We start from the raw sequence: 25,741 nt of genomic DNA on the forward strand, positions 1-25,741 counted from the left end.
AAAGTTCTCTGGCCTCCACCCAGCTGTGCTGCAGTTGGTCTTTCATCCTCAGGTCTCTCCCTAACAGCCCCAGTAGCAGAGGAATGTCAGTCCTTATTTTAAGTATTGTCAGCCTTTTCCCCCCTTTCAATCTTGCTGAGAGTGCTGGGGTCCCCCATGCTTGCCTGTGGAGGCTGGGAGCTCTGTGGGGTCCCCCACGGCAACTGGGAGCCTGTGGGGGGCCCCACTGTTGCCTGCAGCAGCTGAGAACTGCAGCCCTGCTGCTTTGGGACTGAAGCAAAAAATTTCAGAGGTCTCTGGAATTACGGATTCTGTGGCTTCCATGACCTCGGTGACATAATCTTAGCCGTAACTATTTGTTGTTCATCATGGTGAAAGCCAGATCAGCTGTGCCGTCTGGTACCCTGCAGAGCTACTTTTCCTCTTCTTAGGGGTGCAGCAATCTGCTAGTATCTGCGTTCCTTCGAGCAGGAGTACCAGTTTGCCAAGTCAGCAGGTGCTGAGCACATCATTTCCATAGTCCTGGTGAGGGCCTAAGCACCAGGCACCAATCTCTCTTTGGGTTTGTCTACATAGGGACACTCAGGAAAGTTATTCTGAATTAACAAATGGTCTGAAACAAGGTGGATTAGTTAAACTGCATTAACCCCCTGTGTGAACACTCTTATCCAGAATTAGTGTCCTTCAGTGAATAAAGTTAAACCATGTTAAGGACACTTTATTTCTGGATAAGAGTATCCATATAAGGGTTTAATATGGCTTAACTAATCCACTTGAACGTTAATTCAAACTGACTTTCCTGAGTGTCTCCATGTAGACACAACATTTAATCTCTCAATACCAGCCTTTTAAGTGCACCATACAAGAGGTGATTCTGGTGCTGAGCATGGGATGCTATTCACTGCATGGGGCAGTTACAGACTGTGCACCTGCTAGGCATTTGTGTGCAGGTCAGGATATTCTTGTATCTTCTCTCCACGTTGCATAAGCGCTTGCAATATTAAGCCCAGAGATTTCAATCTTTGTTAATTAAAATGAATGTTGAGTGCATAAGTTGCGACACTTAAGTAGTCACAAAACCTGGAGGGCTTTTCCCCTGTGCTGGGGAAGTATTTTAGATCCATCACATCCTTACATACACGTTATTCATAATATTTCCTGTTAAAACTTTTTTTATCTTCTTGCAATAATAATAATAATCAGGCACACAGCTTTAAAATAAAACTGTCAAGTTTGATGAAGAGCAATTTAAGGGATGATTTTTAAAAAAATCCTCCAAGGAGCTTTTCCAGTGCCTGATAATACATAAAGCTGAATGATGTTTTCTGTGGGAGGAGGAAAGGAACTCTGAGTATGTTGAAGCAAGCCAGACACAGTAGCTGATGTTCTCTTTTCATGTTCTGCTTTGTAGGCTGCACGTTTATGGGTGCAGCCTGCACTTCAGCCCATGCGCCGATTGTGTGCAGCTAAAAGGCCAGAGTCAGAATCTGCTCTTTAAAGGCTTCTTTCAGAGGTAATTATGGAAAATCTGACAGAGACTCATAAGCCAGTGTGCTGGACGCCAGAAGGAAAGGAAACCACCCAGGGAGGGAGGGTGATCTTTTCAGTTTGCCAACTGCAGCGCAATGAGTACAGGGTCTGTTGGGAAGACACCATCTGCTACCATTTGGCATGACTTGGCTGTAAGAGCACAGAGCTTGTTATTGTCCTCGACCTTGGCGGGGAGAAGCTGGCACTGAGCCCACAAGTCTGCTCTCTTTTAGAAGAGATAGTAGAGGCAGGGACATGGTGTTAAAACATCAACCGTCCCTGTCTGTCTTTTCATCCTGCAGCATAGTCTCTGCTGGAGTGAGATGGGTGAATCCAAGACATTGAATACCTGTCACCTGCTGCTAAAGAACAAATTGTGTTGAGTGAATGGATTTAACTCACTCTAGTTACTCAAGCAAAGGATCCCAAAATTATGACCAATCACATGCCTTTCAAGGACAACAACACTGCTAAGCTCGTATAAGCATAAGAGTAATAACGAGGTTTGTACAGATTGATGAGAGAATGATTTGGCTCTGAATCTTGATGGACTTCAGAGAACATCAGTGTAAATCAGGAGTATAACTTCCATTGAAGATAAAGGAATCACACCGGAATAGAACTAGTACAAGAAAAGTCAGAATCAGGGTGGTGTTGTTTTTTATATGTATCTCAAAATAAGAACTGACAAAGTAACCTGGCAAGAAGAGCAGACTGCTTTTTACTGCAAAGTTATGGTGGGACCAAAATAAATAGACATACATATTTAGGTTCCATCTGTTCTGTTTTGGATAATGCAGAGAAGTCATGGTTTTGAGAAGAGTTGTGTGTTTGAAACCATTGCCACTTTAGCTGCTCCAAGATGTTTTGTCAGTCTGTTTACTGGACATCTATTTCCCCATTGGACATATATTGCAGATAAGCTGCAGGAAGCAGGCAGGTGCCTGTTAGCTACAGGTGTTAGGTAATGCTTAGATCTCCTCACTCTCCCACCTTCTTCCTTTCCTATGCTTGTTTTATCTTGCTATTGAAAATAGAGTGGATCAGATAGTTTCAAGAGTTATGATGTGCAACATTTCAGATAACTGTAGTTGCAGGCTTCATTTCCTTGAAATAATAGGTATTATTTCCAGATAGTGGTATGTGTTTAAGAAGGGCTGTGACTAAATCAAGTGTTGCATAAACAATAGAAAAGCAGAGCCTAAATGTTCAACTGCTCTTGTGATACAGAAGTGATCTCGTGAAACTTGTTGTATTTTGTGTGATAACTACAATATAAGCATTTATCTTTGGTTTCTTTCTGACAGATCCAAGATTTTATAATTAAAATTCAATGTTTTGATTACAATTATGTATTCACATGCTTTTAATACAAATGCATTAAGACAGTTGCATCATTAGAACAATAATTATTGAAAATCATGATTACAGTGGAGTTACTGCTACAGCATAAAATCAGTTATCTAGTTAGTTATAAGGGAATGACTGTAATCATCCTACACACATTACCCTGGCACTCAGAGCTACTATCATAGAGGGAAAGGGAAAGGACAGCAGAGAAGAGAAGGAAACAGGTGACCTGGATACTGTGATACTGGCCCTGAATGTTGATGCTGTGGTTGGTGTTCTGAATGTGCACAGTATATCTTCACTCCAGTATTTTGTTCTCCCTACGTGTATCTAGAGGCAGTCCATGCAAATCCAAGAGAATTGTACCCCAAGAGACTACAAATCTATTTATTGTGGCTCCACATTACCCTTCAGGAAAAGTTTGTGATACCCAGCCAATCTTTATTTAAAATACAATAATTGCTGTGTTAAAACTGAATGCATATTTGGGAGCTTCTGTTAAAAGCCCTGTTAAAAGAAAGTTAGACTTCAATGCACTGAAAGCCATTAAGAGCATTCCCTAAGGGCTCTTTTCCTTATAGTGCAGGCAAAACATCTTTTAAAACTCAATATATCTCCAGAGAAGTGAATTTCTTTGCAAAAGAGGGGTATCTGTGTGTCTGTGTGTGTGTTGATTTATTGTGTGTCAAACACAGCTGTGTCTACACATGGGGATGATGGGGGAGGAAAAATGTAAAAGTTGTTTTTCACTTGAAAGTGCTTTTCCTCTCTTGGAACTTCAGTGATAAAACCACAATTCAAAGACATCTGGCAGTAAGTTTCAACACCAGAGACTGGATAACTTAGATTTTTGTTCACGAAGTATGATTATTTGTTTGACCTTAAGTACCGTTATGGCTGCAGCTTTTTTAAACATTAGGTCTTTTAACTTCTTCTGCCTATATCCTGAACAGCTCCAATTCAATATCAGCACATTCTTTAAAAATAAATAGGTTAAAAACTCCTTTCTGGAAATGATATGAATGCTTAGTTCTCAAATTACCTTTCTCAAATAAGGATTGGACTGAGATTTGATCAGTTTTTCAATAGTAAATGCCATTTGACTGATAACACTATGCTTACAGAGATTTAACTACTGTGTAAGAAGATAGTGTTTGTCACACAGTGGTAAAACTTTGATCATTACTTAGGAGACTTGAGTATAGTTCCTGTCTCCTCCACTGACTCATACCATAACGTTGGGCAAGTCATATAAGTGCTGTGTGCCTCAGATTACTTGTCCCATAAAAAAGGGATAATACTTTTTAAAAGTGCTTTGAGTTTTTTGTTCTATAGGGCAAATTCAGCCATGTCACGAGTGCAGTGCCATTGACTTAAGTGAAGTTATACCTAATTTATAATTTCTATGTACTCATTACCATAATTGTTCATTTTATTATTAATATCCTATAATTAGGATCTACATTTAAAGCATCTAATAAATGTATTTTGAACTCTTTGTTAACTAAAGGGTAGCAGGCCAAATTCAACCCTGGTGTAATTGGGAAGAGACTCCTTTGAAGTAACTGGAGATCCATCCCCTTAGAGTTGGATCTGGCCCAGCGTATTTTTGGATGCCATGAAGGCAGGGTAAACATTAAATAATGCAGTTTAATTCTTCCAATTTCTCCCTCCCTTCTCCCAACACAAGTGGCTGAAAAGCAAAACATCTGAGTTTTGCACAGCTCTAATGGTGAGGAAAATTCTGGTTCTCTTTCACAGTTTCAGTGTTAATCTCTATTCTGTTATGTTAAGTGATGGGGAGATTGTTTTATAGGTTGTATGCCAGTTCTTGTAGTGGATACGCCATTCATTTAAATATAGGGTTACCAGATAGCAGCTGTGAAAAAAACGGGACGAGGTAGAGGGTAATAGGTGTCTATATAAGAAAAGGTCCCAAAAAACAGGACTGTCCCTTTAAAAGTGGGACATCTGGTCACTCTATTTAAATATTATGATGGCCAATCATGACAGAACATATTTTTTCCAGGCTTTCTTAAAGAAATTTTAACAAGAGATGGACTTTTTCCACTATCAAAAGGAGAGAGAGACTGCTGACCTCTCTCTGCCCCACATAAATGCTTTGTTCTTCAGCAAAATAAAGAACACCATCTTCTGAACTGACAAGCTTGTGTTTCCTTAAGTATACCATGCTCAGGCATGTGCTTGTTTATACTGTGGTGTTGTCTTGGTGAGCATTCTGAGACTAATCTATAAATAGAGACCAGCTTCCAAAAATCTGTTTCTTAATCCCCTGCTGAAGTGGGTGACCAGACAACAGAAACAGCTTGTAAACAGATAAAGCTTTGTCCCTGATGTGATGCCAAGCTGTAAGCCCAAAGCCCTGGTTACTTTGCTGCTGCAGCTTCCAATTCATTGTCAACTTTGTATTATACAGCAGCATCCTAATGGTCATGTAACCAGGCCTTTGGCTCTCCTTGTACTTATGCTGGTCTATTCCAGCTTTCTCACTGTACCACTAGGGGAAGGGACTGCAACACTTATTTCTGACCAGCTGTTATCTCCTCATTCCTGCTCTGCCTGCCTTAATGTCAGGAGTATTTTCATCCTCCAAGTTACCCAAAAGTCTGTCATTGCATTACCTCCCAGTTCCTTTTGCAGTATTCATAGGAATACTGATTTGCTTTTACTAAATTGCCTGATCTCACCGACCAAATGTGAACGCCAGGGAGCTGCACAAAAAATTCATGACATGTGGGACTTCTGCAGAATACTGTGTGAAACAGAGAACTTCCATCCTGTTTGAAATGAGAATTTTTATCCTAGCATTTCAGTGCCTAGGACCATGACTCTTGTTTACTGCACAGTTGTTTTATACAATTCCAAGTACAGCAGAAAAGTTGCTGCTGTCTTGAACAAATCTCTTGGTTTCTCCGAGCTCCTATGACTTTGAAACATTGGGAGTGATATAAAAATGAGTGACAACATTAATGTCTCTCTTTAACTGTTGGTGATGTACTTTGCTAGGAAAGTATACCACAACACTCCATCTGCAGCTTCCTGCCATGGCAGCTGCAATGCCCACAGCGACTAGTGCTGTTAATGAAACCCTACCTGGATAAGGCTGGTGAGAGCTGCATACCACCATATGATGGTTCTGTAATCTTTCACTATGCCCAGCCCTCTCTGTCATCACCCTACTAACGTGCTTTTCTACAACAGACTCTCACTCCTGCTTGTCAGTTCCAGTGAGCCTTTATTGCTTTTGGGAATGCATTATGTCAGCTATTCTGTTAAGCTTTTCATCATGTGATCTAATAAGCTTTTGCCAATGTACTTGATGCTCATGTAAGCAAATGACAGAGAGTGAAGTGGCTTAACATGCAGGCACTAAGGTGAGTAGATATCCTTATGTTAAGACACATCTGTATTTATTACTTTTTAATCTGTGTCTTAAAGTTCATGCTTTGTGGGCTAGTATATTAACCGTTCTAACAATCTAGTGTATACACACTTAATTTTGCACTGATGCTTTTTTTCCTCCCAGAAGTTAGTTTCAGGTATAGTATCATTGGCTCAGTTTTCCTGCCTTGTCTGAGCAGTGTGTTGTTGAGATAGTTTGGAAGAGAGATTGGATTATAACTGGTATTTTTTTTTTTTTTGCAACTGCAATTTGTATATTTATATGGGCAGGCAGGTGTTGACTGAGAGAAAGAGATAGTATATCTGATGATCCTTTTATAAATGTGATTGTTTTACTTTTATTTGCATACCTGTTGGTCAGGTCTACATAATTGATTCAGAATTCCACATGAGCAGTAACCATGGTATTTTATCAGAAGTCACGCTTTGTTCTCTTTCCTATGCTCTCTAAAATATGTGTGTGAATTTTAATATGTATACACACATATAATATTAAAATATGGTATCATTCATCCAACTTTTATATAACCTGTCTGATTTAGATTCAAATACCTTTCATCAAAATGTAGCTTGCTGTTTGAGAACACTGATAGATTCTGAGCCAGATTTCACCCTCAGAATTTAGAGCTGTCACTGAATTTATTTTAGTGGGACCGAGGGCAGAATTTGGACTTTTTTGCTGTAACTTATAAACTCATCCAGAAATATGGTTTGTTTCATAGCAATAAGGTCTCTTAGTTGTATGCACAGTATCTTGGAGGAATTTCAAGTAGAGAAACTCCTTTTTAATCTGTCCAAAAGTTCCCAGCTCTGGGTTTGGCAGCAGTGATCTGTTGCTGATTTTGTGATTGTTTATGATTACTTTGCATAGAGAAATTAAAGATGAGCAATTAAGTCCTTTCTAGGAAACCAGCAGTGTTACCCCAGGGAGGCATTTGGTTCACTGAATTTTGATTATCAAAATGTAAATTCTGCTGAAACAATGCAATATGCTAAAAACTATTTTGAAGATGTTCTGTGTCCCAGTCACTCGATTATTCCGCCGTCTAGATCCTGACCAGTGTCCCATTGCCCAGCTCACCGACATGGTGGGACATGCTTTATAGAATGGCTGACACGCTAAAGCAGTCGTTCTCAAACTTTTGTACTGGTGACCCCTTTCAAATAGCAAGCCTCTGAGTGCGACACGCCACCCCCCCCCCCATAAATTAAGAACACTTTTTTACATATTTAACACCATGTAACACTGCTGGATGCAAAGCAGGGTTTGGGGTGGAGGCTGCCAGCTCGCGACTCCCTGAGGGGTCCCGACCCCCAGTTTGAGAACACCTGCTCTAAAGGCATTAGTCAGAATAAAGTCTTGCTGCTCTTCTCAGGAAAGGAAGACTGGAACAAATGGCTGATATAAACCGATTCAATGCGGGCAGGAGACAACCCTACCAATGAGAATTTGAAGGTTCATTCATATTTGAGATGTTGTTTTTGATCTTTTTAAGCAAGAGGTTGCAGATGAATGACTCATCTGACACCATATTCAAAACTATCAAAAAAGTTATATATCTGTAATCGCAAATATTCTCAAACTTCCTTCAAGGGAGGAAGGCAGGGGAAGCTGGTAAATCATGTGTGCTTTTGTCTCCTGTAAGTGTTGATGGTATCAAAGGAAAACTTAGTCCCAAAAAATGAATTGTGTGTATATGAAGCCTGCATGTAACTCTGTGCTACTTTCTTGCTGTAGAGTCTAGATTACATTGAGGGTCAGTCTGATTTTGGAGAATGCATGCTTGCTCTCTCCCAGTTACAGGACAGGTTTCAGAGTAACAGCCGTGTTAGTCTGTATTCGCAAAAAGAAAAGGAGTACTTGTGGCACCTTAAAGACTAACCAATTTATTTGAGCATAAGCTTTCGTGAGCTACAGCTCACTTCATCGGATGCATACTGTGGAAAGTGTAGAAGATCTTTTTATGTACACAGAAAGCATGAAAAAATACCTCCTCCCACCCCACTCTCCTGCTGGTAATAGCTTATCTAAAGTGATCACTCTCCTTACAATGTGTATGATAATCAAGGTGGGCCATTTCCAGCACAAATCCAGGGTTTAACAAGAACGTCTGAGGAGGAGGGGTGGTAGGAAAAAACAAGGGGAAATAGGTTACCTTGCATAATGACTTAGCCACTCCCAGTCTCTATCCGCACAGACACACCCCTGGAATCCTGACCTGGGATATTCTATCTACTACCCAAGATCCATAAACCTGGAAATCCTGGGCGCCCCATCATCTCAGGCATTGGCACCCTGACAGCAGGATTGTCTGGCTATGTAGACTCCCTCCTCAGGCCCTACGCTACCAACACTCCCAGCTACCTTCAAGACACCACTGACTTCCTGAGGAAACTACAGTCCATCCGTGATCTTCCTGATAACACCATCCTGGACACTATGGATGTAGAAGCCCTCTACACCAACATTCCACACAAAGATGGACTACAAGCCGTCAAGAACACTATCCCCGATAATGTCACGGCTAACCTGGTGGCTGAACTTTGTGACTTTGTCCTTACCCATAACTATTTTACATTTGGGGACAATGTATACCTTCAGATCAGTGGCACTGCTACGGGTACCCTCATGGCCCCACAGTATGCCAACATTTTTATGGCTGACTTAGAACAACGCTTCTTCAGCTCTCATCCCCTAACGCCCCTACTCTACTTGCGCTATATTGATGACATCTTCACCATCTGGACCAATGGAAAAGAAGCCCTTGAGGAATTCCACCATGATTTCAACAATTTCCATCCCACCATCAACCTCAGCCCGGTCCAGTCCACACAAGAGATCCACTTCCTGGACACTACAGTCCTAATAAACCATGGTCACATAAACACCACCCTATACCGGAAACCTACTGACCGCTATTCCTACCTACGTGCCTCCAGCTTTCACCCTGACCACACCACACGATCCATCGTCTACAGCCAAGCTCTGCGATACAACCACATTTGCTCCAATCCCTCAGACAGAGACAAACACCTACAAGATCTCTATCAAGCATTCTTACAACTACAATACCCACCTGTGGAAGTGAAGAAAGAGATTGATAGAGCCAGAAGAGTTCCCAGAAGTCACCTACTACAGGACAGGCCTAACAAAGAAAATAACAGAACGCCACTAGCCGTCACCTTCAGCCCCCAACTAAAACCCCTCCAACGCATTATTAAGGATCTACAACCTGTCCTGAAGGATGACCCAACACTCTCACAAATCTTGGGAGACAGGCCAGTCCTTGCCTACAGACAGCCCCCCAGCCTGAAGCAAATACTCACCAGCAACCACATAACAGAGCCACTAACCCAGGAACCTATCCTTGCAGCAAAGCCCGTTGCCAACTGTGCCCACATATCTATTCAGGGGACACCATCACAGGGCCTAATAACATCAGCCACTATCAGAGGCTCGTTCACCTGCACATCCACCAATGTGATATATGCCATCATGTGCCAGCAATGCCCCTCTGCCATGTACATTGGTCAAACTGGACAGTCTCTACGTAAAAGAATAAATGGACACAAATCAGATGTCAAGAATTATAACATTCATAAACCAGTCGGAGAACACTTCAATCTCTCTGGTCACATGATTACAGACATGAAAGTTGCTATATTACAACAAAAAAACTTCAAATTCAGACTCCAGCGAGAAACTGTTGAATTGGAATTCATTTGCAAATTGGATACAATTAACTTAGGCTTGAATAGAGACTGGGAGTGGCTAAGTCATTATGCAAGGTAACCTATTTCCCCTTGTTTTTTCCTACCACCCCTCCTCCTCAGACGTTCTTGTTAAACCCTGGATTTGTGCTGGAAATGGCCCACCTTGATTATCATACACATTGTAAGGAGAGTGATCACTTTAGATAAGCTATTACCAGCAGGAGAGTGGGGTGGGAGGAGGTATTTTTTCATGCTTTCTGTGTACATAAAAAGATCTTCTACACTTTCCACAGTATGCATCCGATGAAGTGAGCTGTAGCTTACGAAAGCTTATGCTCAAATAAATTGGTTAGTCTTTAAGGTGCCACAAGTACTCCTTTTCTTTTTGAGTTATAGGACAGTTTTAACTATTTTTTCTCACTAGACTTGTCTGTTCTAAGTATACTGTCTGTTCAAAGAGTTACAATAATCATTCCAGGAGGCTTCATTTTGTTCCTGATTTCTGTCTGTGCAATAGTGAAATGGAGAGACGATAATAGATTATTTGGGGTCGGTACTTGTGTAGACTTCAGAAAGAAAATAAAATGATCTTTCCAAATTCTATGGCTACAGAGAGAATTCACACAAAGTTCCATCTCTTTGTGAGTCTTCTTGATCAGATGGAAGGCATTTGGAAACTGTTCAGTCACAGTCTGTAAATAAAGCCCTGCAAATCCACGGATATCCCTTTACATCTGCAGACCATTTTTGCTGATTGTGGATGGATGCGGATCCAAATTTTATATCTGAAGCCCTGAAAATCTGCAGATTTCTGTGGATCATTTTTGCAGATTGCGTATCAGATGCAGATACAAATTTTGTATCGTGCAGGGCTCTATCTATAAACACAAGGGTCCCCAATCCATTCTCAAATATGCACATTCTGGGTCACATCCTCAATTGATATAAATTGGACCTAGGTTGACTTATATCAGCTGAGGATCTGGCCCAAAAACTGCAGTTGGCTTCAAAAAGTATTGTAAAATTGCAGTCCAGATGTCTGACAATCCTTCCCTCTATACGTGTCTGATCCAATGCTTATCAAAGTCAATGGCCGTCCACTGATTCCACTGATGTTGGATCAGGCCTTAAAACAGAAATCTTAAGAGAATAAAATATTAGAAACACAATGAGCTATTTGATGGTTGCTTTGCAAACTTCTCTTTTTCTAAACATTAACCCGGTGATGTGGACAGCTAGTGATGCCTTCCTGAGGGCCCACTTATCCCATCATCTGTCTTTCTCTTACAGACAAATAAATCTTTCTTTATAAGCCCCTCCCCACCCTCACCACAACCTCCCCCCCCCCGCCAAACCTAAAACCTTATAAGCAAAGTAAGTAAGTAGACTGTTCAATTTAAATTTAAATAAAAAACCCTCACCAACTTTGAAATAAAAATTGACTGATCTGTGTAAGTGAAAGGTTTTGTATAAATGTGGTTTTAAAATTGAGTTTCCTTGTGCTGCTGACTTCCCCCTACTTTAAGTTGTATAAAAAATACTTTCCAGGTAACCGTCAACACCCCAAAATGTTGTAATATTTTCCATGCTGCCTTTTAACCAAAACAAGTAACACAGTGACAGTAGTATTTCAAATCTGTTGTAGTCCGGGGCTGCTTTGAAGTCCCAGAAAAACAGAACATACAGTGATCATGTACTGTGAAAAACAACTCAAGCTGAATGGTTTTTTTTCTGTTTGTTTGTTTTTTTTTTGTTTTAAATCCTGTTCTAGTTAGGTAATAGAGGTGTGAGGGGGTGGTCTTATAATGAGAAGTCCCAACAAAGTTCAGGGCTGCAGCTATGACTCAGGAGTAGAAGGGAATTATTTCTCATGAACAGAAAGAATCTGTCAGTCGGGGAAGAGACTAGTCTTTGCTCTAGGGCAGTGGTTTTCAATCTGTGGTCCACGGACCCCTAGGGGTGCCCAGACTATGTCTAAGATTTCCAAAGGGGTCCACATCCCCATTCAAAAATTTTAGGGGTCCACAAATGAAAAAACATTGAAAACCGCCACTCTAGGGAATTTGCCATACACAGAACAGTCAAAAACAGTACACGGTGTGTGAGTTGGTTTTAGAATCAAACAGTAAATTGGGGGAAAAAAAGTCTGTTTCTATTAAGGTGGATGCTTAAAAATAAGACTTTACTGGTTTTTAAGGCATATTAAACTCCGTTGAACTTGATATATTATACACCTGTGGGCCGCTGTGCCTAGGCATGGTCTCCTTATGGTATAGAAGAGCTGTGATAGCTGCCCAAAGTCAAACAGGAAGTTAGTATCAACCTTTTAAGCTCAATTTTCAAATATCAGCCCCCCCTCCCAGCTTCCATACAAAAAGAAACTGATCTTCCGAAAATGTCCTGCATTTCATCCCTGGTAACAGTTACTTTCCCCCTACCCGCTCTGGTAGTCTGACAGAAATTGGAAAAGGAGTTTTAAAGTTATGGTGTTTGAAAAATGTATCTGAAATTGTCTTTTCAATTTTTTTTTATAACAGGCCCTTGACCTGTGCATCTTACCCCAAGCCCTGTACCTAAGGCAATTGCTTTCTCTAGGCATCTTTGCTCTGCTGTCTTGCTTCCCAACAAGTTGCCTTCTTTATTGGCTCTCTCCCATACGCAAATCTAGGTGTTCTGTTTCCTTGTGTTCCCTTAAAGGTAACTCTCAGAATTACATGGAGACTATCTGAGCCCTGGTCTACACTAGGACTTCAGGTCAAATTTAGCAGCATTACATCGATGTAAATCTGCACCCGTCCAAACGATGAAGCCTTTATTTCGACTTAAAGGGCTCTTAAAATCGATTTCCTTACTCCACTCCTGACAAGTGGATTAGCGCTTAAATCGGCCTTGCCGGCTCGAATTTGGGGTACTGTGGACACAATTCGACGGTATTGGCCTCCGGGAGCTATCCCAGAGTGCTCCATTGTGACCGCTCTGAACAGCACTCTCAACTCAGATGCACTGGCCAGGTAGACAGGAAGAGAACCGCCAACTTTTGAATCTCATTTCCTGTTTGGCCAGCGTGGCAAGCTGCAGGTGACCATGCAGAGCTCATCAGCACAGGTGACCATGATGGAGTCCCAGAATCGCAAAAGAGCTCCAGCGTGGACCGAACAGGAGGTACGGGATCTGATCGCTGTATGGGGAGAGGAATCCGTGCCATCACAACTCCGTTCCAGTTTTCGAAATGCCAAAACCTTTGTCAAAATCTCCCAGGGCATGAAGGACAGAGGCCATAACAGGGACCCGAAGCAGTGCCGCGTGAAACTGAAGGAGTTGAGGCAAGCCTACCAGAAAACCAGAGAGGCGAACGGCCACTCCGGGTCAGAGCCCCAAACATGCCGCCTTTATGATGAGCTGCATGCCATTTTAGGGGGTTCAGCCACCACTACCCCAACCGTGTTGTTTGACTCCTTCAATGGAGATGGAGGCAATACGGAAGCAGGTTTTGGGGACGAAGAAGAAGAAGATGATGATGATGATGATGATTATGATGAGGTTGTAGATAGCTCACAGCAAGCAAGCGGAGAAACCAGTTTTCCCGACAGCCAGGAACTGTTTCTCACCCTGGACCTGGAGCCAGTACCCCCCGAACCCACCCAAGGCTGCCTCCTGGACCCAGCAGGCAGAGAAGGGACCTCCGGTGAGTGTACCTTTTAAAATACTATACATGGTTTAAAAGCAAGCATGTGAAAGGATTACTTTACTCTGGCATTCGCGGCTCTCCTGGATGTACTCCCAAAGCCTTTGCAAAAGGTTTCTGGGGTGGGCAGCCTTATTGCGTCCTTCATGGTAGGACACTTTACCACTCCAGGCCAGTAACACGTACTCGGGAATCGTTGTACAACAAAGCATTGCAGTGTATGTTTGCTGGTGTTCAAACAACATCCGTTCTTTATCTCTCTGTGTTATCCTCAGGAGAGTGAGAGATAATTCATGGTCACCTGGTTGAAATAGAGTGCTTTTCTTCAGGGGACGCTCAGAGGAGCCCATTCCTGCTGGGCTGTTTGCCTGTGGCTAAACAGAAATCTTCCCCGCTGTTAGCCACAGGGAGGGGGGAGGGTTGAGGGGGTAGCCACGCGGTGGGGGGAGGCAAAATGCGACCTTGTAACGAAAGCACATGTGCTATGTATGTAATGTTAACAGCAAGGTTTACCCTGAAAGAGTGTAGCCACTGTTTTATAAAATGTGTCTTTTTAAATACCGCTGTCCCTTTTTTTTCTCCACCAGCTGCATGTGTTTCAATGATCACAGGATCTTCTCCTTCCCAGAGGCTAGTGAAGCTTAGAAAGAAAAAAAAACGCACTCGCGATGAAATGTTCTCCGAGCTCATGCTGTCCTCCCACACTGACAGAGCACAGACGAATGCGTGGAGGCAAATAATGTCAGAGTGCAGGAAAGCACAAAATGACCGGGAGGAGAGGTGGCGGGCTGAAGAGAGTAAGTGGCGGGCTGAAGACAGGGCTGAAGCTCAAATGTGGCGGCAACGTGATGAGAGGAGGCAGGATTCAATGCTGAGGCTGCTGGAGGACCAAACCAGTATGCTGCAGTGTATGGTTGAGCTGCAGCAAAGGCAGCTGGAGCAGAGACTGCCACTACAGCCCCTGTGTAAACAACCGCCCTCCTCCCCAAGTTCCATAGCCTCCACACCCAGACGCCCAAGAATGCGGTGGGGGGGCCACCGGCGAACCAGCCACTCCGCCACAGAGGATTGCCCAAAAAAAAGAAGGTTGGCATTCAATAAATTTTAAAGTTGTAAACTTTTAAAGTGCTGTGCTTAAAGTGCTGTGTGGCATTTTCCTTCCCTCCTCCACTACCCCTCCTGGGCTACCTTGGTAGTCATCCCCCTAGTTGTGTGATGAATGAATAAAGAATGCATGAATGTGAAGCAACAATGACTTTATTGCCTCTGCAAGCAGTGATCGAAGGGAGGAGGGGAGGGTGGTAAGCTTACAGGGAAGTAGAGTGAACCAAGGGGCGGTGGGTTTCATCAAGGAGAAACAAACAGAACTTTCACACCATAGCCTGGCCAGTCATGAAACTGGTTTTCAAAGCTTCTCTGATGCGTACCGTGCCCTCCTGTGCTCTTCTAACTGCCCTGGTGTCTGGCTGTGCGTAACCAGCAGTCAGGCGATTTGCCTCAACCTCCCACCCCGCCATAAACGTCTCCCCCTTACTCTCACAGATATTGTGGAGCACACAGCAAGCAGTAATAACAGTGGGAATATTGGTTTCGCTGAGGTCTAAGCAAGTCAGTAAACTGCGCCAGCGCGCCTTTAAACGTCCAAATGCACATTCTACCACCATTCTACACTTGCTCAGCCTGTAGTTGAACAGCTCCTGACTACTGTCCAGGCTGCCTGTGTATGGCTTCATGAGCCATAGCATTAAGGGGTAGGGTGGGTCCCCAAGGATACATATAGGCATTTCAATGTCCCCAAAAGTTATTTTCTGGTCTGGGAATAAAGTCCCTTCCTGCAGCTTTTGAAACAGACCAGAGTTCCTGAAGATGCGAGCGTCATGTACCTTTCCCGGCCATCCCACATTGATGTTGGTGAAACGTCCCTTGTGATCCACCAGAGCTTGCAGCACTATTGAAAACCCTTGCAGTTTATGTACTCGGCGGCTTGGTGCTCCGGTGCCAAGATAAGGATATGGGTTCTGTCTATGGCCCCACCACAGTTACGGAATCCCATTGCAGTAAAGCCATCCACTATGACCTGCACATTTCCCAGGGTCACTACCCTTGATATCAGCAGATCTTTGATTGCATGGGCTACTTGCATCACAGCAGCCCCAACAGTAGATTTGCCCACTCCAAATTGATTCCCAACTGACCGGTAGCTGTCTGGCGTTGCAAGCTTCCACAGGGCTATCGCCACTCGCTTCTCAACTGTGAGGGCTGCTCTCATCTTGGTATTCATGCGCCTCAGAGCAGGGGAAAGCAAGTCACAAAGTTCCATGAAAGTGCCCTTACGCATGCGAAAGTTTCGCAGCCACTGGGAATTGTCCCAGACCCGCAACACTATGCGGTCCCACCAGTCTGTTCTTGTTTCCCGAGCCCAGAATTGGCGTTCCACAGCATGAACCTGCCCCATTAGCACCATGATGCATGCATTGGCAGGGCCCATGCTTTCAGAGAAATCTGTGTCCATGTCCTGATCACTCATGTGACCGCGCTGACGTCGCCTCCTCGCCCGGTATCGCTTTGTCAGGTTCTGGTGCTGCATATACTGCTGGATAATGCGTGTGGTGTTTAATGTGCTCCTAATTGCCAAAGTGAGCTGAGCGGCCTCCATGCTTGCCTTGGTATGGCGTCCGCACAGAAAAAAGGCGCGGAACGATTGTCTGCCGTTGCTCTGATGGAGGGAGGGGCGACTGACGACACGAGTTACAGGGTTGGCTTCAGGGAGCTAAAATCAACAAAGGGGGTGTCTTTACATCAAGGAGTATTTCAGGCAGGACTTCACGGAGGGTTCCAATAAGAAATGGTGCACCTAAGTTATTGTTCTTATTGGAACAAGGAGGTTAGCCTGGCCTCTGATACATGGCTAGATTTACCTCGCTGCACCTTCTCTGTGAGTGACTGCAGTGTGACCTAGAGGAATGAGTCCCCTAGACAGGGGAGAGGGGGAAGCAAATGAGTACAAAACAAATCTGGTCTATTTCTTGTTTTGATCCACTCCATCTATCTTTTACATCTTTGGCTGGCAGCAGACGGTGCAGAAGGACTGCATGCCATCCACATCTCATGGCTGCTCGGCAGAAGATGGTACAGTACGACTGCTAGCAATCCGTATTGCCTGCCTGCTCACCATAAGACGGTTCAATAGGACTGACTGCAGGACTAAAGAGAATGATCTGGTCACGTCACTCCAAACTTAGTCCCTGCGCACATGTCTGCCCAGCTGCTCCTAGCCGACGCGGCCAGTAGCACCTCAGACATGACGAGGACGGCTACCAGTTGTACTGCACCGTCTGCTGCCAGAAGGCAATGGGTTGCTGCTACTGTGTAGCAATGCCGTACCGCGTCTGCCAGCACCCAGGAGACATACGGTGACGGTTACCTGAGCGGGCTCCATGCTTTCCGTGGTATGGCGTCTGCACAGGTAACGCAGGAAAAAAGGCGTGAAACAATTGTCTGCCCTTGCTTTCACGGAGGGAGGGAGGGAAGGGGGGCCTGACGATATGTACCCAGAACCACCCGCGACAATGTTTTAGCCCCATCAGGCATTGGGATCTCAACCCAGAATTCCAATGGGTAGCGGAGACTGCGGGAACTGTGGGATAGCTATCCACAGTGCAACACTCCGGAAGTCGACTCTAGCCTCGGTACTGTGGAAGCACTCCGCCGAGTTAATGCACTTAATGCACTTAGAGCATTTTCTGTGGGGACACACACACTCGAATATATAAAACCGACTTCTATAAATTCGACCTTATTCCGTAGTGTAGACATACCCTGAGCCTTTTCTACATTATTAAACAGTTTAACTTAAAACAACACCCCACACAACAAACCTAGGGCACGAGGTTCATGTACTGAAGGCAGCTGTCTGGTACATAAGATATACTGTGCTGTAATAGTACAGTAGTTCTTTCTATAAATCTCTGCAGTCTATAGTATTGGATAGGCTGTAGGAATCCCTGGAGATATTGTCAGTTCTCAGCTCTGTCCTGTGTTACAACAGCTATTCTGTTAAATAGCTTCAGAAGGAAGGTCTTTGACAAATGCAGAAAGCTCTAGGCTTGTAACCCTCTGATCAACATCAACACATCTTAATTTTGGATCTGGCAGTAGCCTATCTGCTTCAGTAAGTCTTGGCATGATGCAGGCTATTAAATCAAGCTGTGAATGCCTGTAGGGGTCAGATCAGATGTCTACACCCTTTTAAAAGGGTAAAGGATAACTCCTGATAGTCTCCAGTTTTAAACACTAAAAACTTTGTCCTGGTTCATTGGTCTACTTATTTTTTGGTACTGGTGAAAGGCTGGAATTGGTGCTTTATATATACTTGTGATAATGGTTCCATGCATATCCATGATTATTTGTATCATGAAAGTATAAATGCCTTACTAAAATATAAGGCCAAGTTCTCAAACGTGCTCAGCATTCACAACTGAAGGCAGGTTTTCTTAAAGAGCTCTGTTCCTGTTTATGCATCAGAATGAACTCACCAGATTATGAGATCTGCTGAGCACTTTAGAAAATCTGACCACTTCATTTAGGTTCTGAGCGTGCTTGAAAATCTGGTCCAAATTTGTCTGGATGCATATGGAAAGGTTTTGTTAGGTTTTCTTTTTGTTTCTTTCTCCTCCCACCCACCCCTCCTCACTCTGCTCTGAAATTATTTGAACACTATACAGTGTCTTTCTGCAAGAGATAGTGCAACACTGGCTTGTTTGCTCTGTACAGTTTAAGGGAAAGAAGGGTAGTTTGTAACGCTAAATTAATTTAATTATGGCTTTGTAGCTACTGCTTACAGTGTGTACAGTTCCAATATCCCAATTAAAAATGAAATACTAGGAAATCTGATGGAGACAATTGTCTAGCCAAGGTCCAGACAGCCCAATCATATTGATAAATCCCATTCACAAAACACCTGCCTAATGCAGATTACAGTATAAAAAAACTCACGATGGAAATACTTAGATTCAAGAGAGGGGAAAATATACAACAGACTATGTTCTGGGTTTGGGTTTTCAAAGTGGGTTTAGAATTATGCTCCCTTTAAATCCTGTAATTGGCACCCTGTGTTTTACAGGATGGATTAGATAAAGCTACGTGAAGTATTTTAAACATAGAGTGTCGGTGTTAAAGATTACACTAAAAAACACACAAGGGATGGCAGCACTACATAGAGATCAATAGCTTTGCTTGGGCCTAGACAGTGGAATCATTACCATAAGATTCAGGTCAGGGATTATCCCACTATATGTTTGTATAACCTCTAGCATAGTGGGACCCCAAAGTCAGTTGGAGCTACTAAATTGTATTGTGACACAGTGTATAAGAATGTACCTGCTATAATGATTATGCTAATGAAATACAGGCCTTCACAATAAATGTTGACTGAACTCTGAGGAAGTTTGGACGTAGCACTTACAATTGCATCAGACTTCAAACTCTGGAGGGGTACAAGTTTGATTAGCTCAGACTAACTGAGAAGTAAAAGCACTGCAATAGCCTTCCATGCATCAAACTTGTTCACTTATTTATAATTCTTCATTATGTGGGCAGATGTATAGATGCTGCCTTTCAAGAATCAGTGTCTAATAGCAGTTTCCACCCTATAATATCTGAGATGTTGCATTTTCCTATTGTTAGAATAGGAAATAAGTGCATATTTCACATAACATTACATTGTAACATTTGGTTAATATTGACCTTTAAATGGAGATCATTTGTATGTCCCTGTTTTGCACTAAAATGCTCTAACTATCTCAGTTAATTACATGAATTTGTCTTTTTCCAGTCATGAAACAGCATTTTGCTGTTAAGTTGTGACATTTGTCTGTTGGCCTCTTTGCAGTTGGAATGGAGCTCAGGGAAGTATGGAGAAAAGCTGTTAATCTGGGACCCCAGAACTGATTTGGAGAATTTTCTAATGATAGAGGATCATGGTCCAAACTAGCTTTGTACTATGCTTAAACGGCATCCATAAGGAAATTACTTTCTTTTTTTGCCACTCCTTTCATTTGTGAAGCGCTCAGTTCTCTGTACTCTGCAACCATTGTAAACTCCGTATTGAAAATATAAAATCTTGTATGGATTAGAAAGCTGTTGTCCCCACAACATAACAGATGCCTATTAGGATGTTCAGGTGAACATGGACAGGGAAATTTTCAAATACGCTTAAGGAAAATTTAAGAACACAAGTCCCACTGAAATTCAAAGGGACTCCGACATTCCCCAGGGTACAATTTGGATCACTGGTCAGCTCTGTCCCCTCAATACTCCAGCCTGGGGTGCCTTTTACACTGCTTTTCTATGAGAACTACCACTCTTGGCCCGTTCACACACAGCCTGTAGCAGGCAAAATCACTCCTAGCTCTATTACATGAATGCTCTGACCAGTCACTCATGAATTACATACAAGATGACACCAGCAAATTCCCAGTCCCAAACCTTCCCCCAGAAATGTGCATCTTGTACTGCCCAGCACCCATTGGACAATAAAAGATCATACAAAGTAATTTCATCAGTGGAAAATGTTATGTTATCTCAAGTGGAGGTTCCAAAACAATTCAATCCAAACTTACTGGTTTAGATAAAACAATAAAACAAATGTATTAACTACAGAGAGAGAGAGAGAGATCTTAACTGATTACAAATAATAAGCCATAAAAGTCAGAATTGGTTACAAAGAAAATAAAAAGATAAAACACAAGCTAAATGCCTAATTGAACAAGCTAAATGAATTTAAAAGCAAAAGGTTTTTCTCGCCATAAGCTTACAGCAGTCTGTACTGGCTGAAATGCCTCCCAGCCAGGACCCCTTCTCCAATTCAAAGTTGTTTCCTTTATCTTTCAAGCATTGTAGCTGCCATGAGTAGAGATTGAGGGGAGGGGAGCGGGAGAGGTGAACTGTGTCCTCCCCTCCATTCTTATATTCTTCTTCCCTCTTTGAGGATTATCTCCATCTGGGGTTTAGACGACAGCCCGTCTGTTTACATGGTAACCCATGCACTCTGTCTTTGTCAATATGTATTTAATATTTATGTAGGTGATTGTCCAATTGATTAAACTGATATCTGACTGGGGCACCAGTGTGTCTTTGTCTCTGAAGAACTGGTTTGGGCCTGTCTTTCTAACTCTGGAACATGTTACAGCAATGTTAGACAGTAGAATCTTATAACTTTACATGTAGTGTTGATGCACATTTTACCAGGACAATAATGTTCAGGAGACTGAATTTTCAGATGATACTTCACAAGGCCTACTTTGTATGGAATTTATTATGGTCTTGTAAAAAGAATGACCATGGGGTACAGGCTGTCACAGACTCTTCTTCCTTAATTCCTGGGGTGCATTTGAAAATCTCCCCTGCTATTTAATAATTATTAGTTTCGTAACAGTCATACAAAATATTTTCTTTCCCCCCAAAACAAATATAATACAAATTACTTGTATCTTCATACATTTAGAATGTTTTTGGTAGTAAGATAGATTAATAACTTTTCAGCTACTAGACTTTTTGAGCATATTATCAAAACTGCTCCAGCTTTCTTCAAATCTATCTGTTCTAAAAATGCCATTTTCCTATCCATTTCTCTCATTTTTCAAAGTGAACCGTTATCTATAATTGTTTCTGCAGTCATAAAACACAGAAACATTTCTCTTGATTCTAAATTATATGGGATGAAACAGAACTAAACAAAACAAAATTTCCTTTGGTTAGTGTTACAGGGTAAGTCCAGTTTCCTCAAACAGTCATACAGGCTATGAGGACCTGAAAAATTAAAGAGAGAGTCTCTCGTTCTCTCTCTCTCTCTCTGCTCCTCCTTTAGGCCCCACTCCAGCAAAGAGCTTCAGCACATCTACATTTAAGCACCTGAGTAGTCATGAAGTCAGTGGAACTACTCAGGTGCTTAAAATTAAGCATTTATTTAGTTGCTTTGCTGCAACAGGGCCCAACTTCCTCTGTTATTCCTCATCTTTCCAAAGTCAGATGGTCAGTCCAAGGGTCCAACGGATCTTAGCACATTTAAATAAAACGATAGGGCAGAACAGAGTCAGCTGAAGACATTCACACAGCCACTATTCATCTCACAAGTGTAGAACCAAAATGTTGCATGCATATAACCTCAGTTTTGTTAAGGAGACCGACTTGATCTAGTATCATAGGATAAGGTCATATGTTTGTCAACAGCTGGATTATACAAATGATGCCTGGTAGCTACAATGCTATTGCTGGACAAAAAGTCATCAGTGTAATTTAAATTTGTATGAATCATTTACCAGTTATGACAGTGTCACCTAAAAGTTAAAAGCATATGGTCCAGGTCCTGCCCTCAGATATGTGCACATAATTCTGATATCAGTCTAGCCCTGGACAAAATATTTATTTGCTTTGGTGATCCAAGGACAGTGGGTGAATGTCTAGAAAAATGGCACCCTCATACCCCTGCTGATATTTGCTGAATGTCTGACTAATCCAGTAAAATTTATTGAGCTGTTGAAAGTCTTGTGACACTTGAATTTCTACTGTTTGTAGCTTTCAAGGCGTTAATACTTATAAATGAAATGATTGTGTTCTTATCCTGCATCTAATAAGGTTATATGTTTATATAGAGCTTCATGCATGATAAAACTCACTGGCTTTTGGTAGGCTCTTCCAGTGATTCAATTATAATATTCTTTTAATGGCAGGAAAACTGAATAAAAGCAAGCAAAAAACTAGGTATGCCATGCTTCCCACTCCGGAAGTTCAGATCTTTTAACATTTTTTCCGAAAATGATTTAGTAGCAGCTATTTAATGACCTTAAATGGCACTAAAATAAACAGCTGTTCCCAGTACTTCCTAGACAATAAAACCTATTAGCTCAATGATTCATGGCAAAGTGATTAGATTCACTTCAGTACTAATGGAATAACTGGGAAACCATAGGCAGAGCTGTGTTCGCAGAGGAAGATAGAGTCCGATTTTCAAAACTGCTGACCATACACTGCTCCCATGGTTTTCAGTTGACTTCACTGGGATTTGTGATTGTTCATCACATTTTGAAAATCTGGACAATAGTAGGTATGTCAGAGCACTGAGTCTGTGTGATCCTCCAATCAAGAAAGCCAGGCTTTGGGTCCCTAAAGGAGATTTTCAGCTGTCTTTCTTCTTTCTTTTTTAAAGTAGGTTTCTAGCAAGAAACAAACGAGTAAAGAGAAATCAATCCAAGTTGTGACCATTGGAGAAGCTTATGTCACAGGAGAATGATGAATGAGCAGTTAAACATGGAATCACCCAAACTTTCCTTCTTTTTGACCAGTCTCTCTCAAAAAATGACTGGCCAAGAGTTTGAAAAATGGGTGTCAAATAAAACTTAGAGGATCTCCTGGATTTTCAGCATGTTTTAAAATTAGGCCACTAATTTAGGTGCCCATGTATAAACTCTAGGAGCCGAACTTTAGGCATCAATTTTTACGTTAGCCTGTATCTGCTAGTAAATATTGTTTATTGAGGGGAAAATGGCAACTTTCACAATGGTGTTTATCATAAGTCTCAAAGGTGAATAAATGAGCTCACCAGCTTTTAGAAAAGAATCCTGGGAAACTCGTAAACCAACAGTTCATTCAGATAACTGGGTCAGATCCTGGCTGACATTCTGCCTGCTTCCATTCCAGTAGTGGAAAACTTGCAGAAAACCAGATTGACCATCTGCTTGGGGATTCCTTTGGTGTTGGGGAATTCTCAGCTGGTGTAGGGACATAAAGGTGACATAAAGCCATTTTTGCTTACTCCCCTCTCTCAGGAATCTGAATCTGAGAGTTCAGCCCTCTCTTTCTCTCATATAAACACACATGCACCATTAGCCAGTTTATATCACTTTTTTGCTTTAATTGAAGTTTATCGTCAAGAAGCCACCTTTCTTTGCAGTACTTGTTTATCTTTATTATCAAGCATTAGTGTGGAAAGCTTCTATTGTTGCTTTATGCTTTTATACTCAAAGCATTACAAGATATGGGATTCCACAAAAGAAAACTTACACAATCGATGGAACACTTTCCCAGTCAATAATAGTGTGATTGATCCAATGTAATTTTGTTTTGACCTTTCCATCTGTGTACCGAGATAACCCTCCTAATACCATTAATCAGACATAGCAGTGATTTGATGCAGGTCTTTTAACTGCTGATGTGGTATTGATTCAGCGTCGAGAGCAGAGACATTGTTAGCATGAGCTGTTTACATCATTTACAAGCTACATCTAAGAGAAAATTGTTGTCTTCAGTTACTAATGAGAGGGGTGAATGAATTAAAGTGATCTGGCTCCCATTATTCAAATTCAGTTTACTGTAGAACTTGTGCTATGGGAGACTGTGGGTGGCATTTTCAAAAGTGCCTAGGTGACTTAAGAGCATAAGTCCCACTGAAAGTCACTTTGGCACTTTTGAAAATCCATCTTATTTCCTTCAAAGTAACACGGGATACTGCTCCAGTAATTAGTTGAACAACAGGTTTGTGATGATGAAATGAGGTCCCAGGAGGAAGACCTTTATTGTGTCTCCATTAGCCCCCTTTATTAAAAACCATTTGCCATATCACTGTTGTTTTCTTTACTCTCAGACGACATCAGGCCTAAGCACAGGACAGGCAAGATTCAATCATGCACCATTAACAGATTTTTTTACACATAAATGTGTTCCAACTTCTTGCTCTCTAGGATTAGAAATGGGGGTTTCATGAGCCTGATCCAAAGGTCACTGAAGTCAATGGAAAGACTCCTATTGATTTCACTGGGATTTGATTAAGGTGCTGTACTAATACGAAGGTAAAGTGGCAGTCAAGTGGATATATGGGACTTACCTATAGTCCTGAAAGGGCCCTGATAAAGGACTTTTAACATTTTTAGGTAAAGAAAAGCTATTTAAGGTCCTTTTTAGAGACTTTCTAATATTTCTCTGGGTTCTGTACAGTTCTACCCAGTTCTGCTTCACCGCTGGCCATCTCTGAGATGACTTAATGTCAGTCTATAAAATGTACCTACACAGGAAACAAAAATTTGACAATAGAGGACTCTTCAGTTGAGCAAAATCTAATGACTGGAAGTTAAAGTAGGGTGACCAGATTGCAAGTGTGAAAAATCGGGACAGGGGGTGGAGGGTAATAGAAGCCCATATTAAAAAAAAGCCCCAAATATCGGGACTGTCCTTATAAAATCGGGACATCTGGTCACCCTAAGTTAAAGCAACAGACATTTGGAGTAGAAAGAAGATGAACATTTTTAACAGTGAGGGGAATTGACCATTGGCATAACTTACCATGGGCAGTGGTGGATTCCATTGCTGGAAATTTTTAAATCAAGACTGGAAGTTTTTCTAAGGAAATGACTACACTGTGAGCAGAGGTGTGATTCCCAGCTTGTTCAGATGTACTTGTGCCAGCTCTCATCAAGCTAACATGCTCCACCTTGTGTTCTAGTTTGATGAGAACTAGCGCAAGTATGTCTGCGTGAACTGGGAATCACACCGCTGGTTCATAGTGTAGATGTTGCCTAAAAGCTATGCACCAGTTCGAACAGGAATTAATTCAGGGATGTCCTAAGTCTGTGTTATGTAGGAGTCAGACTAGATTAGGAGAGAGGCCCCTTTTGGCCTTACAACCTGTGAATCAACACCATTGGGGTGTTGTGCCTCAGTGGAAAAGACTGCAGTTCTATCTGCTGTTTGCCTGGGCTGTCTGAATGAGGAAGCTACTTGCCCATTCCATCCTGTTCATTTGCATGGGAGCCCAGCAGAATCTGACTCTAACTAATTAACCCCCCATTCTTGTAAAGGTGTAGTGGGTACCAGTAGTCATTAAATCCAACTGAATAAGACAAGTTTGGATGCTCTATACTAAGTCCTATTTGACTTGTGACAAGCCAAATAAACATTAGGAACCTTTCCAAGAAAAGGAAAACACCTAATTTTTAAAACTCTCTCCTATCTCTAAAATGCCATGTCTGACTTCCCTCAAACTTTTCA

At 42.1% G+C, this 25,741-nt stretch overlaps 1 protein-coding gene across 4 annotated transcripts in view; it reads left to right on the forward strand.

The window, feature by feature from the left end:
- Positions 1-25,741, forward strand: part of ARHGAP24 (Rho GTPase activating protein 24) — a 337,143-nt gene that overhangs the window by 141,625 nt on the left and 169,777 nt on the right. The window contains exon 1 of one of the 4 annotated variants that reach the window (XM_048848055.2): positions 6,156-6,275. The exons of the other annotated variants lie outside the window; for them this stretch is intronic. The gene's annotated coding sequence lies outside the window, so the exon portion shown is untranslated. Of the gene's footprint in view, positions 1-6,155; positions 6,276-25,741 lie in introns of those variants that run through there. 4 annotated transcript variants of the gene reach the window in all.

This window comes from Caretta caretta, chromosome 4 (assembly GCF_965140235.1).
Source record: "Caretta caretta isolate rCarCar2 chromosome 4, rCarCar1.hap1, whole genome shotgun sequence".
Taxonomy (NCBI): Eukaryota; Metazoa; Chordata; order Testudines; family Cheloniidae; genus Caretta; species Caretta caretta.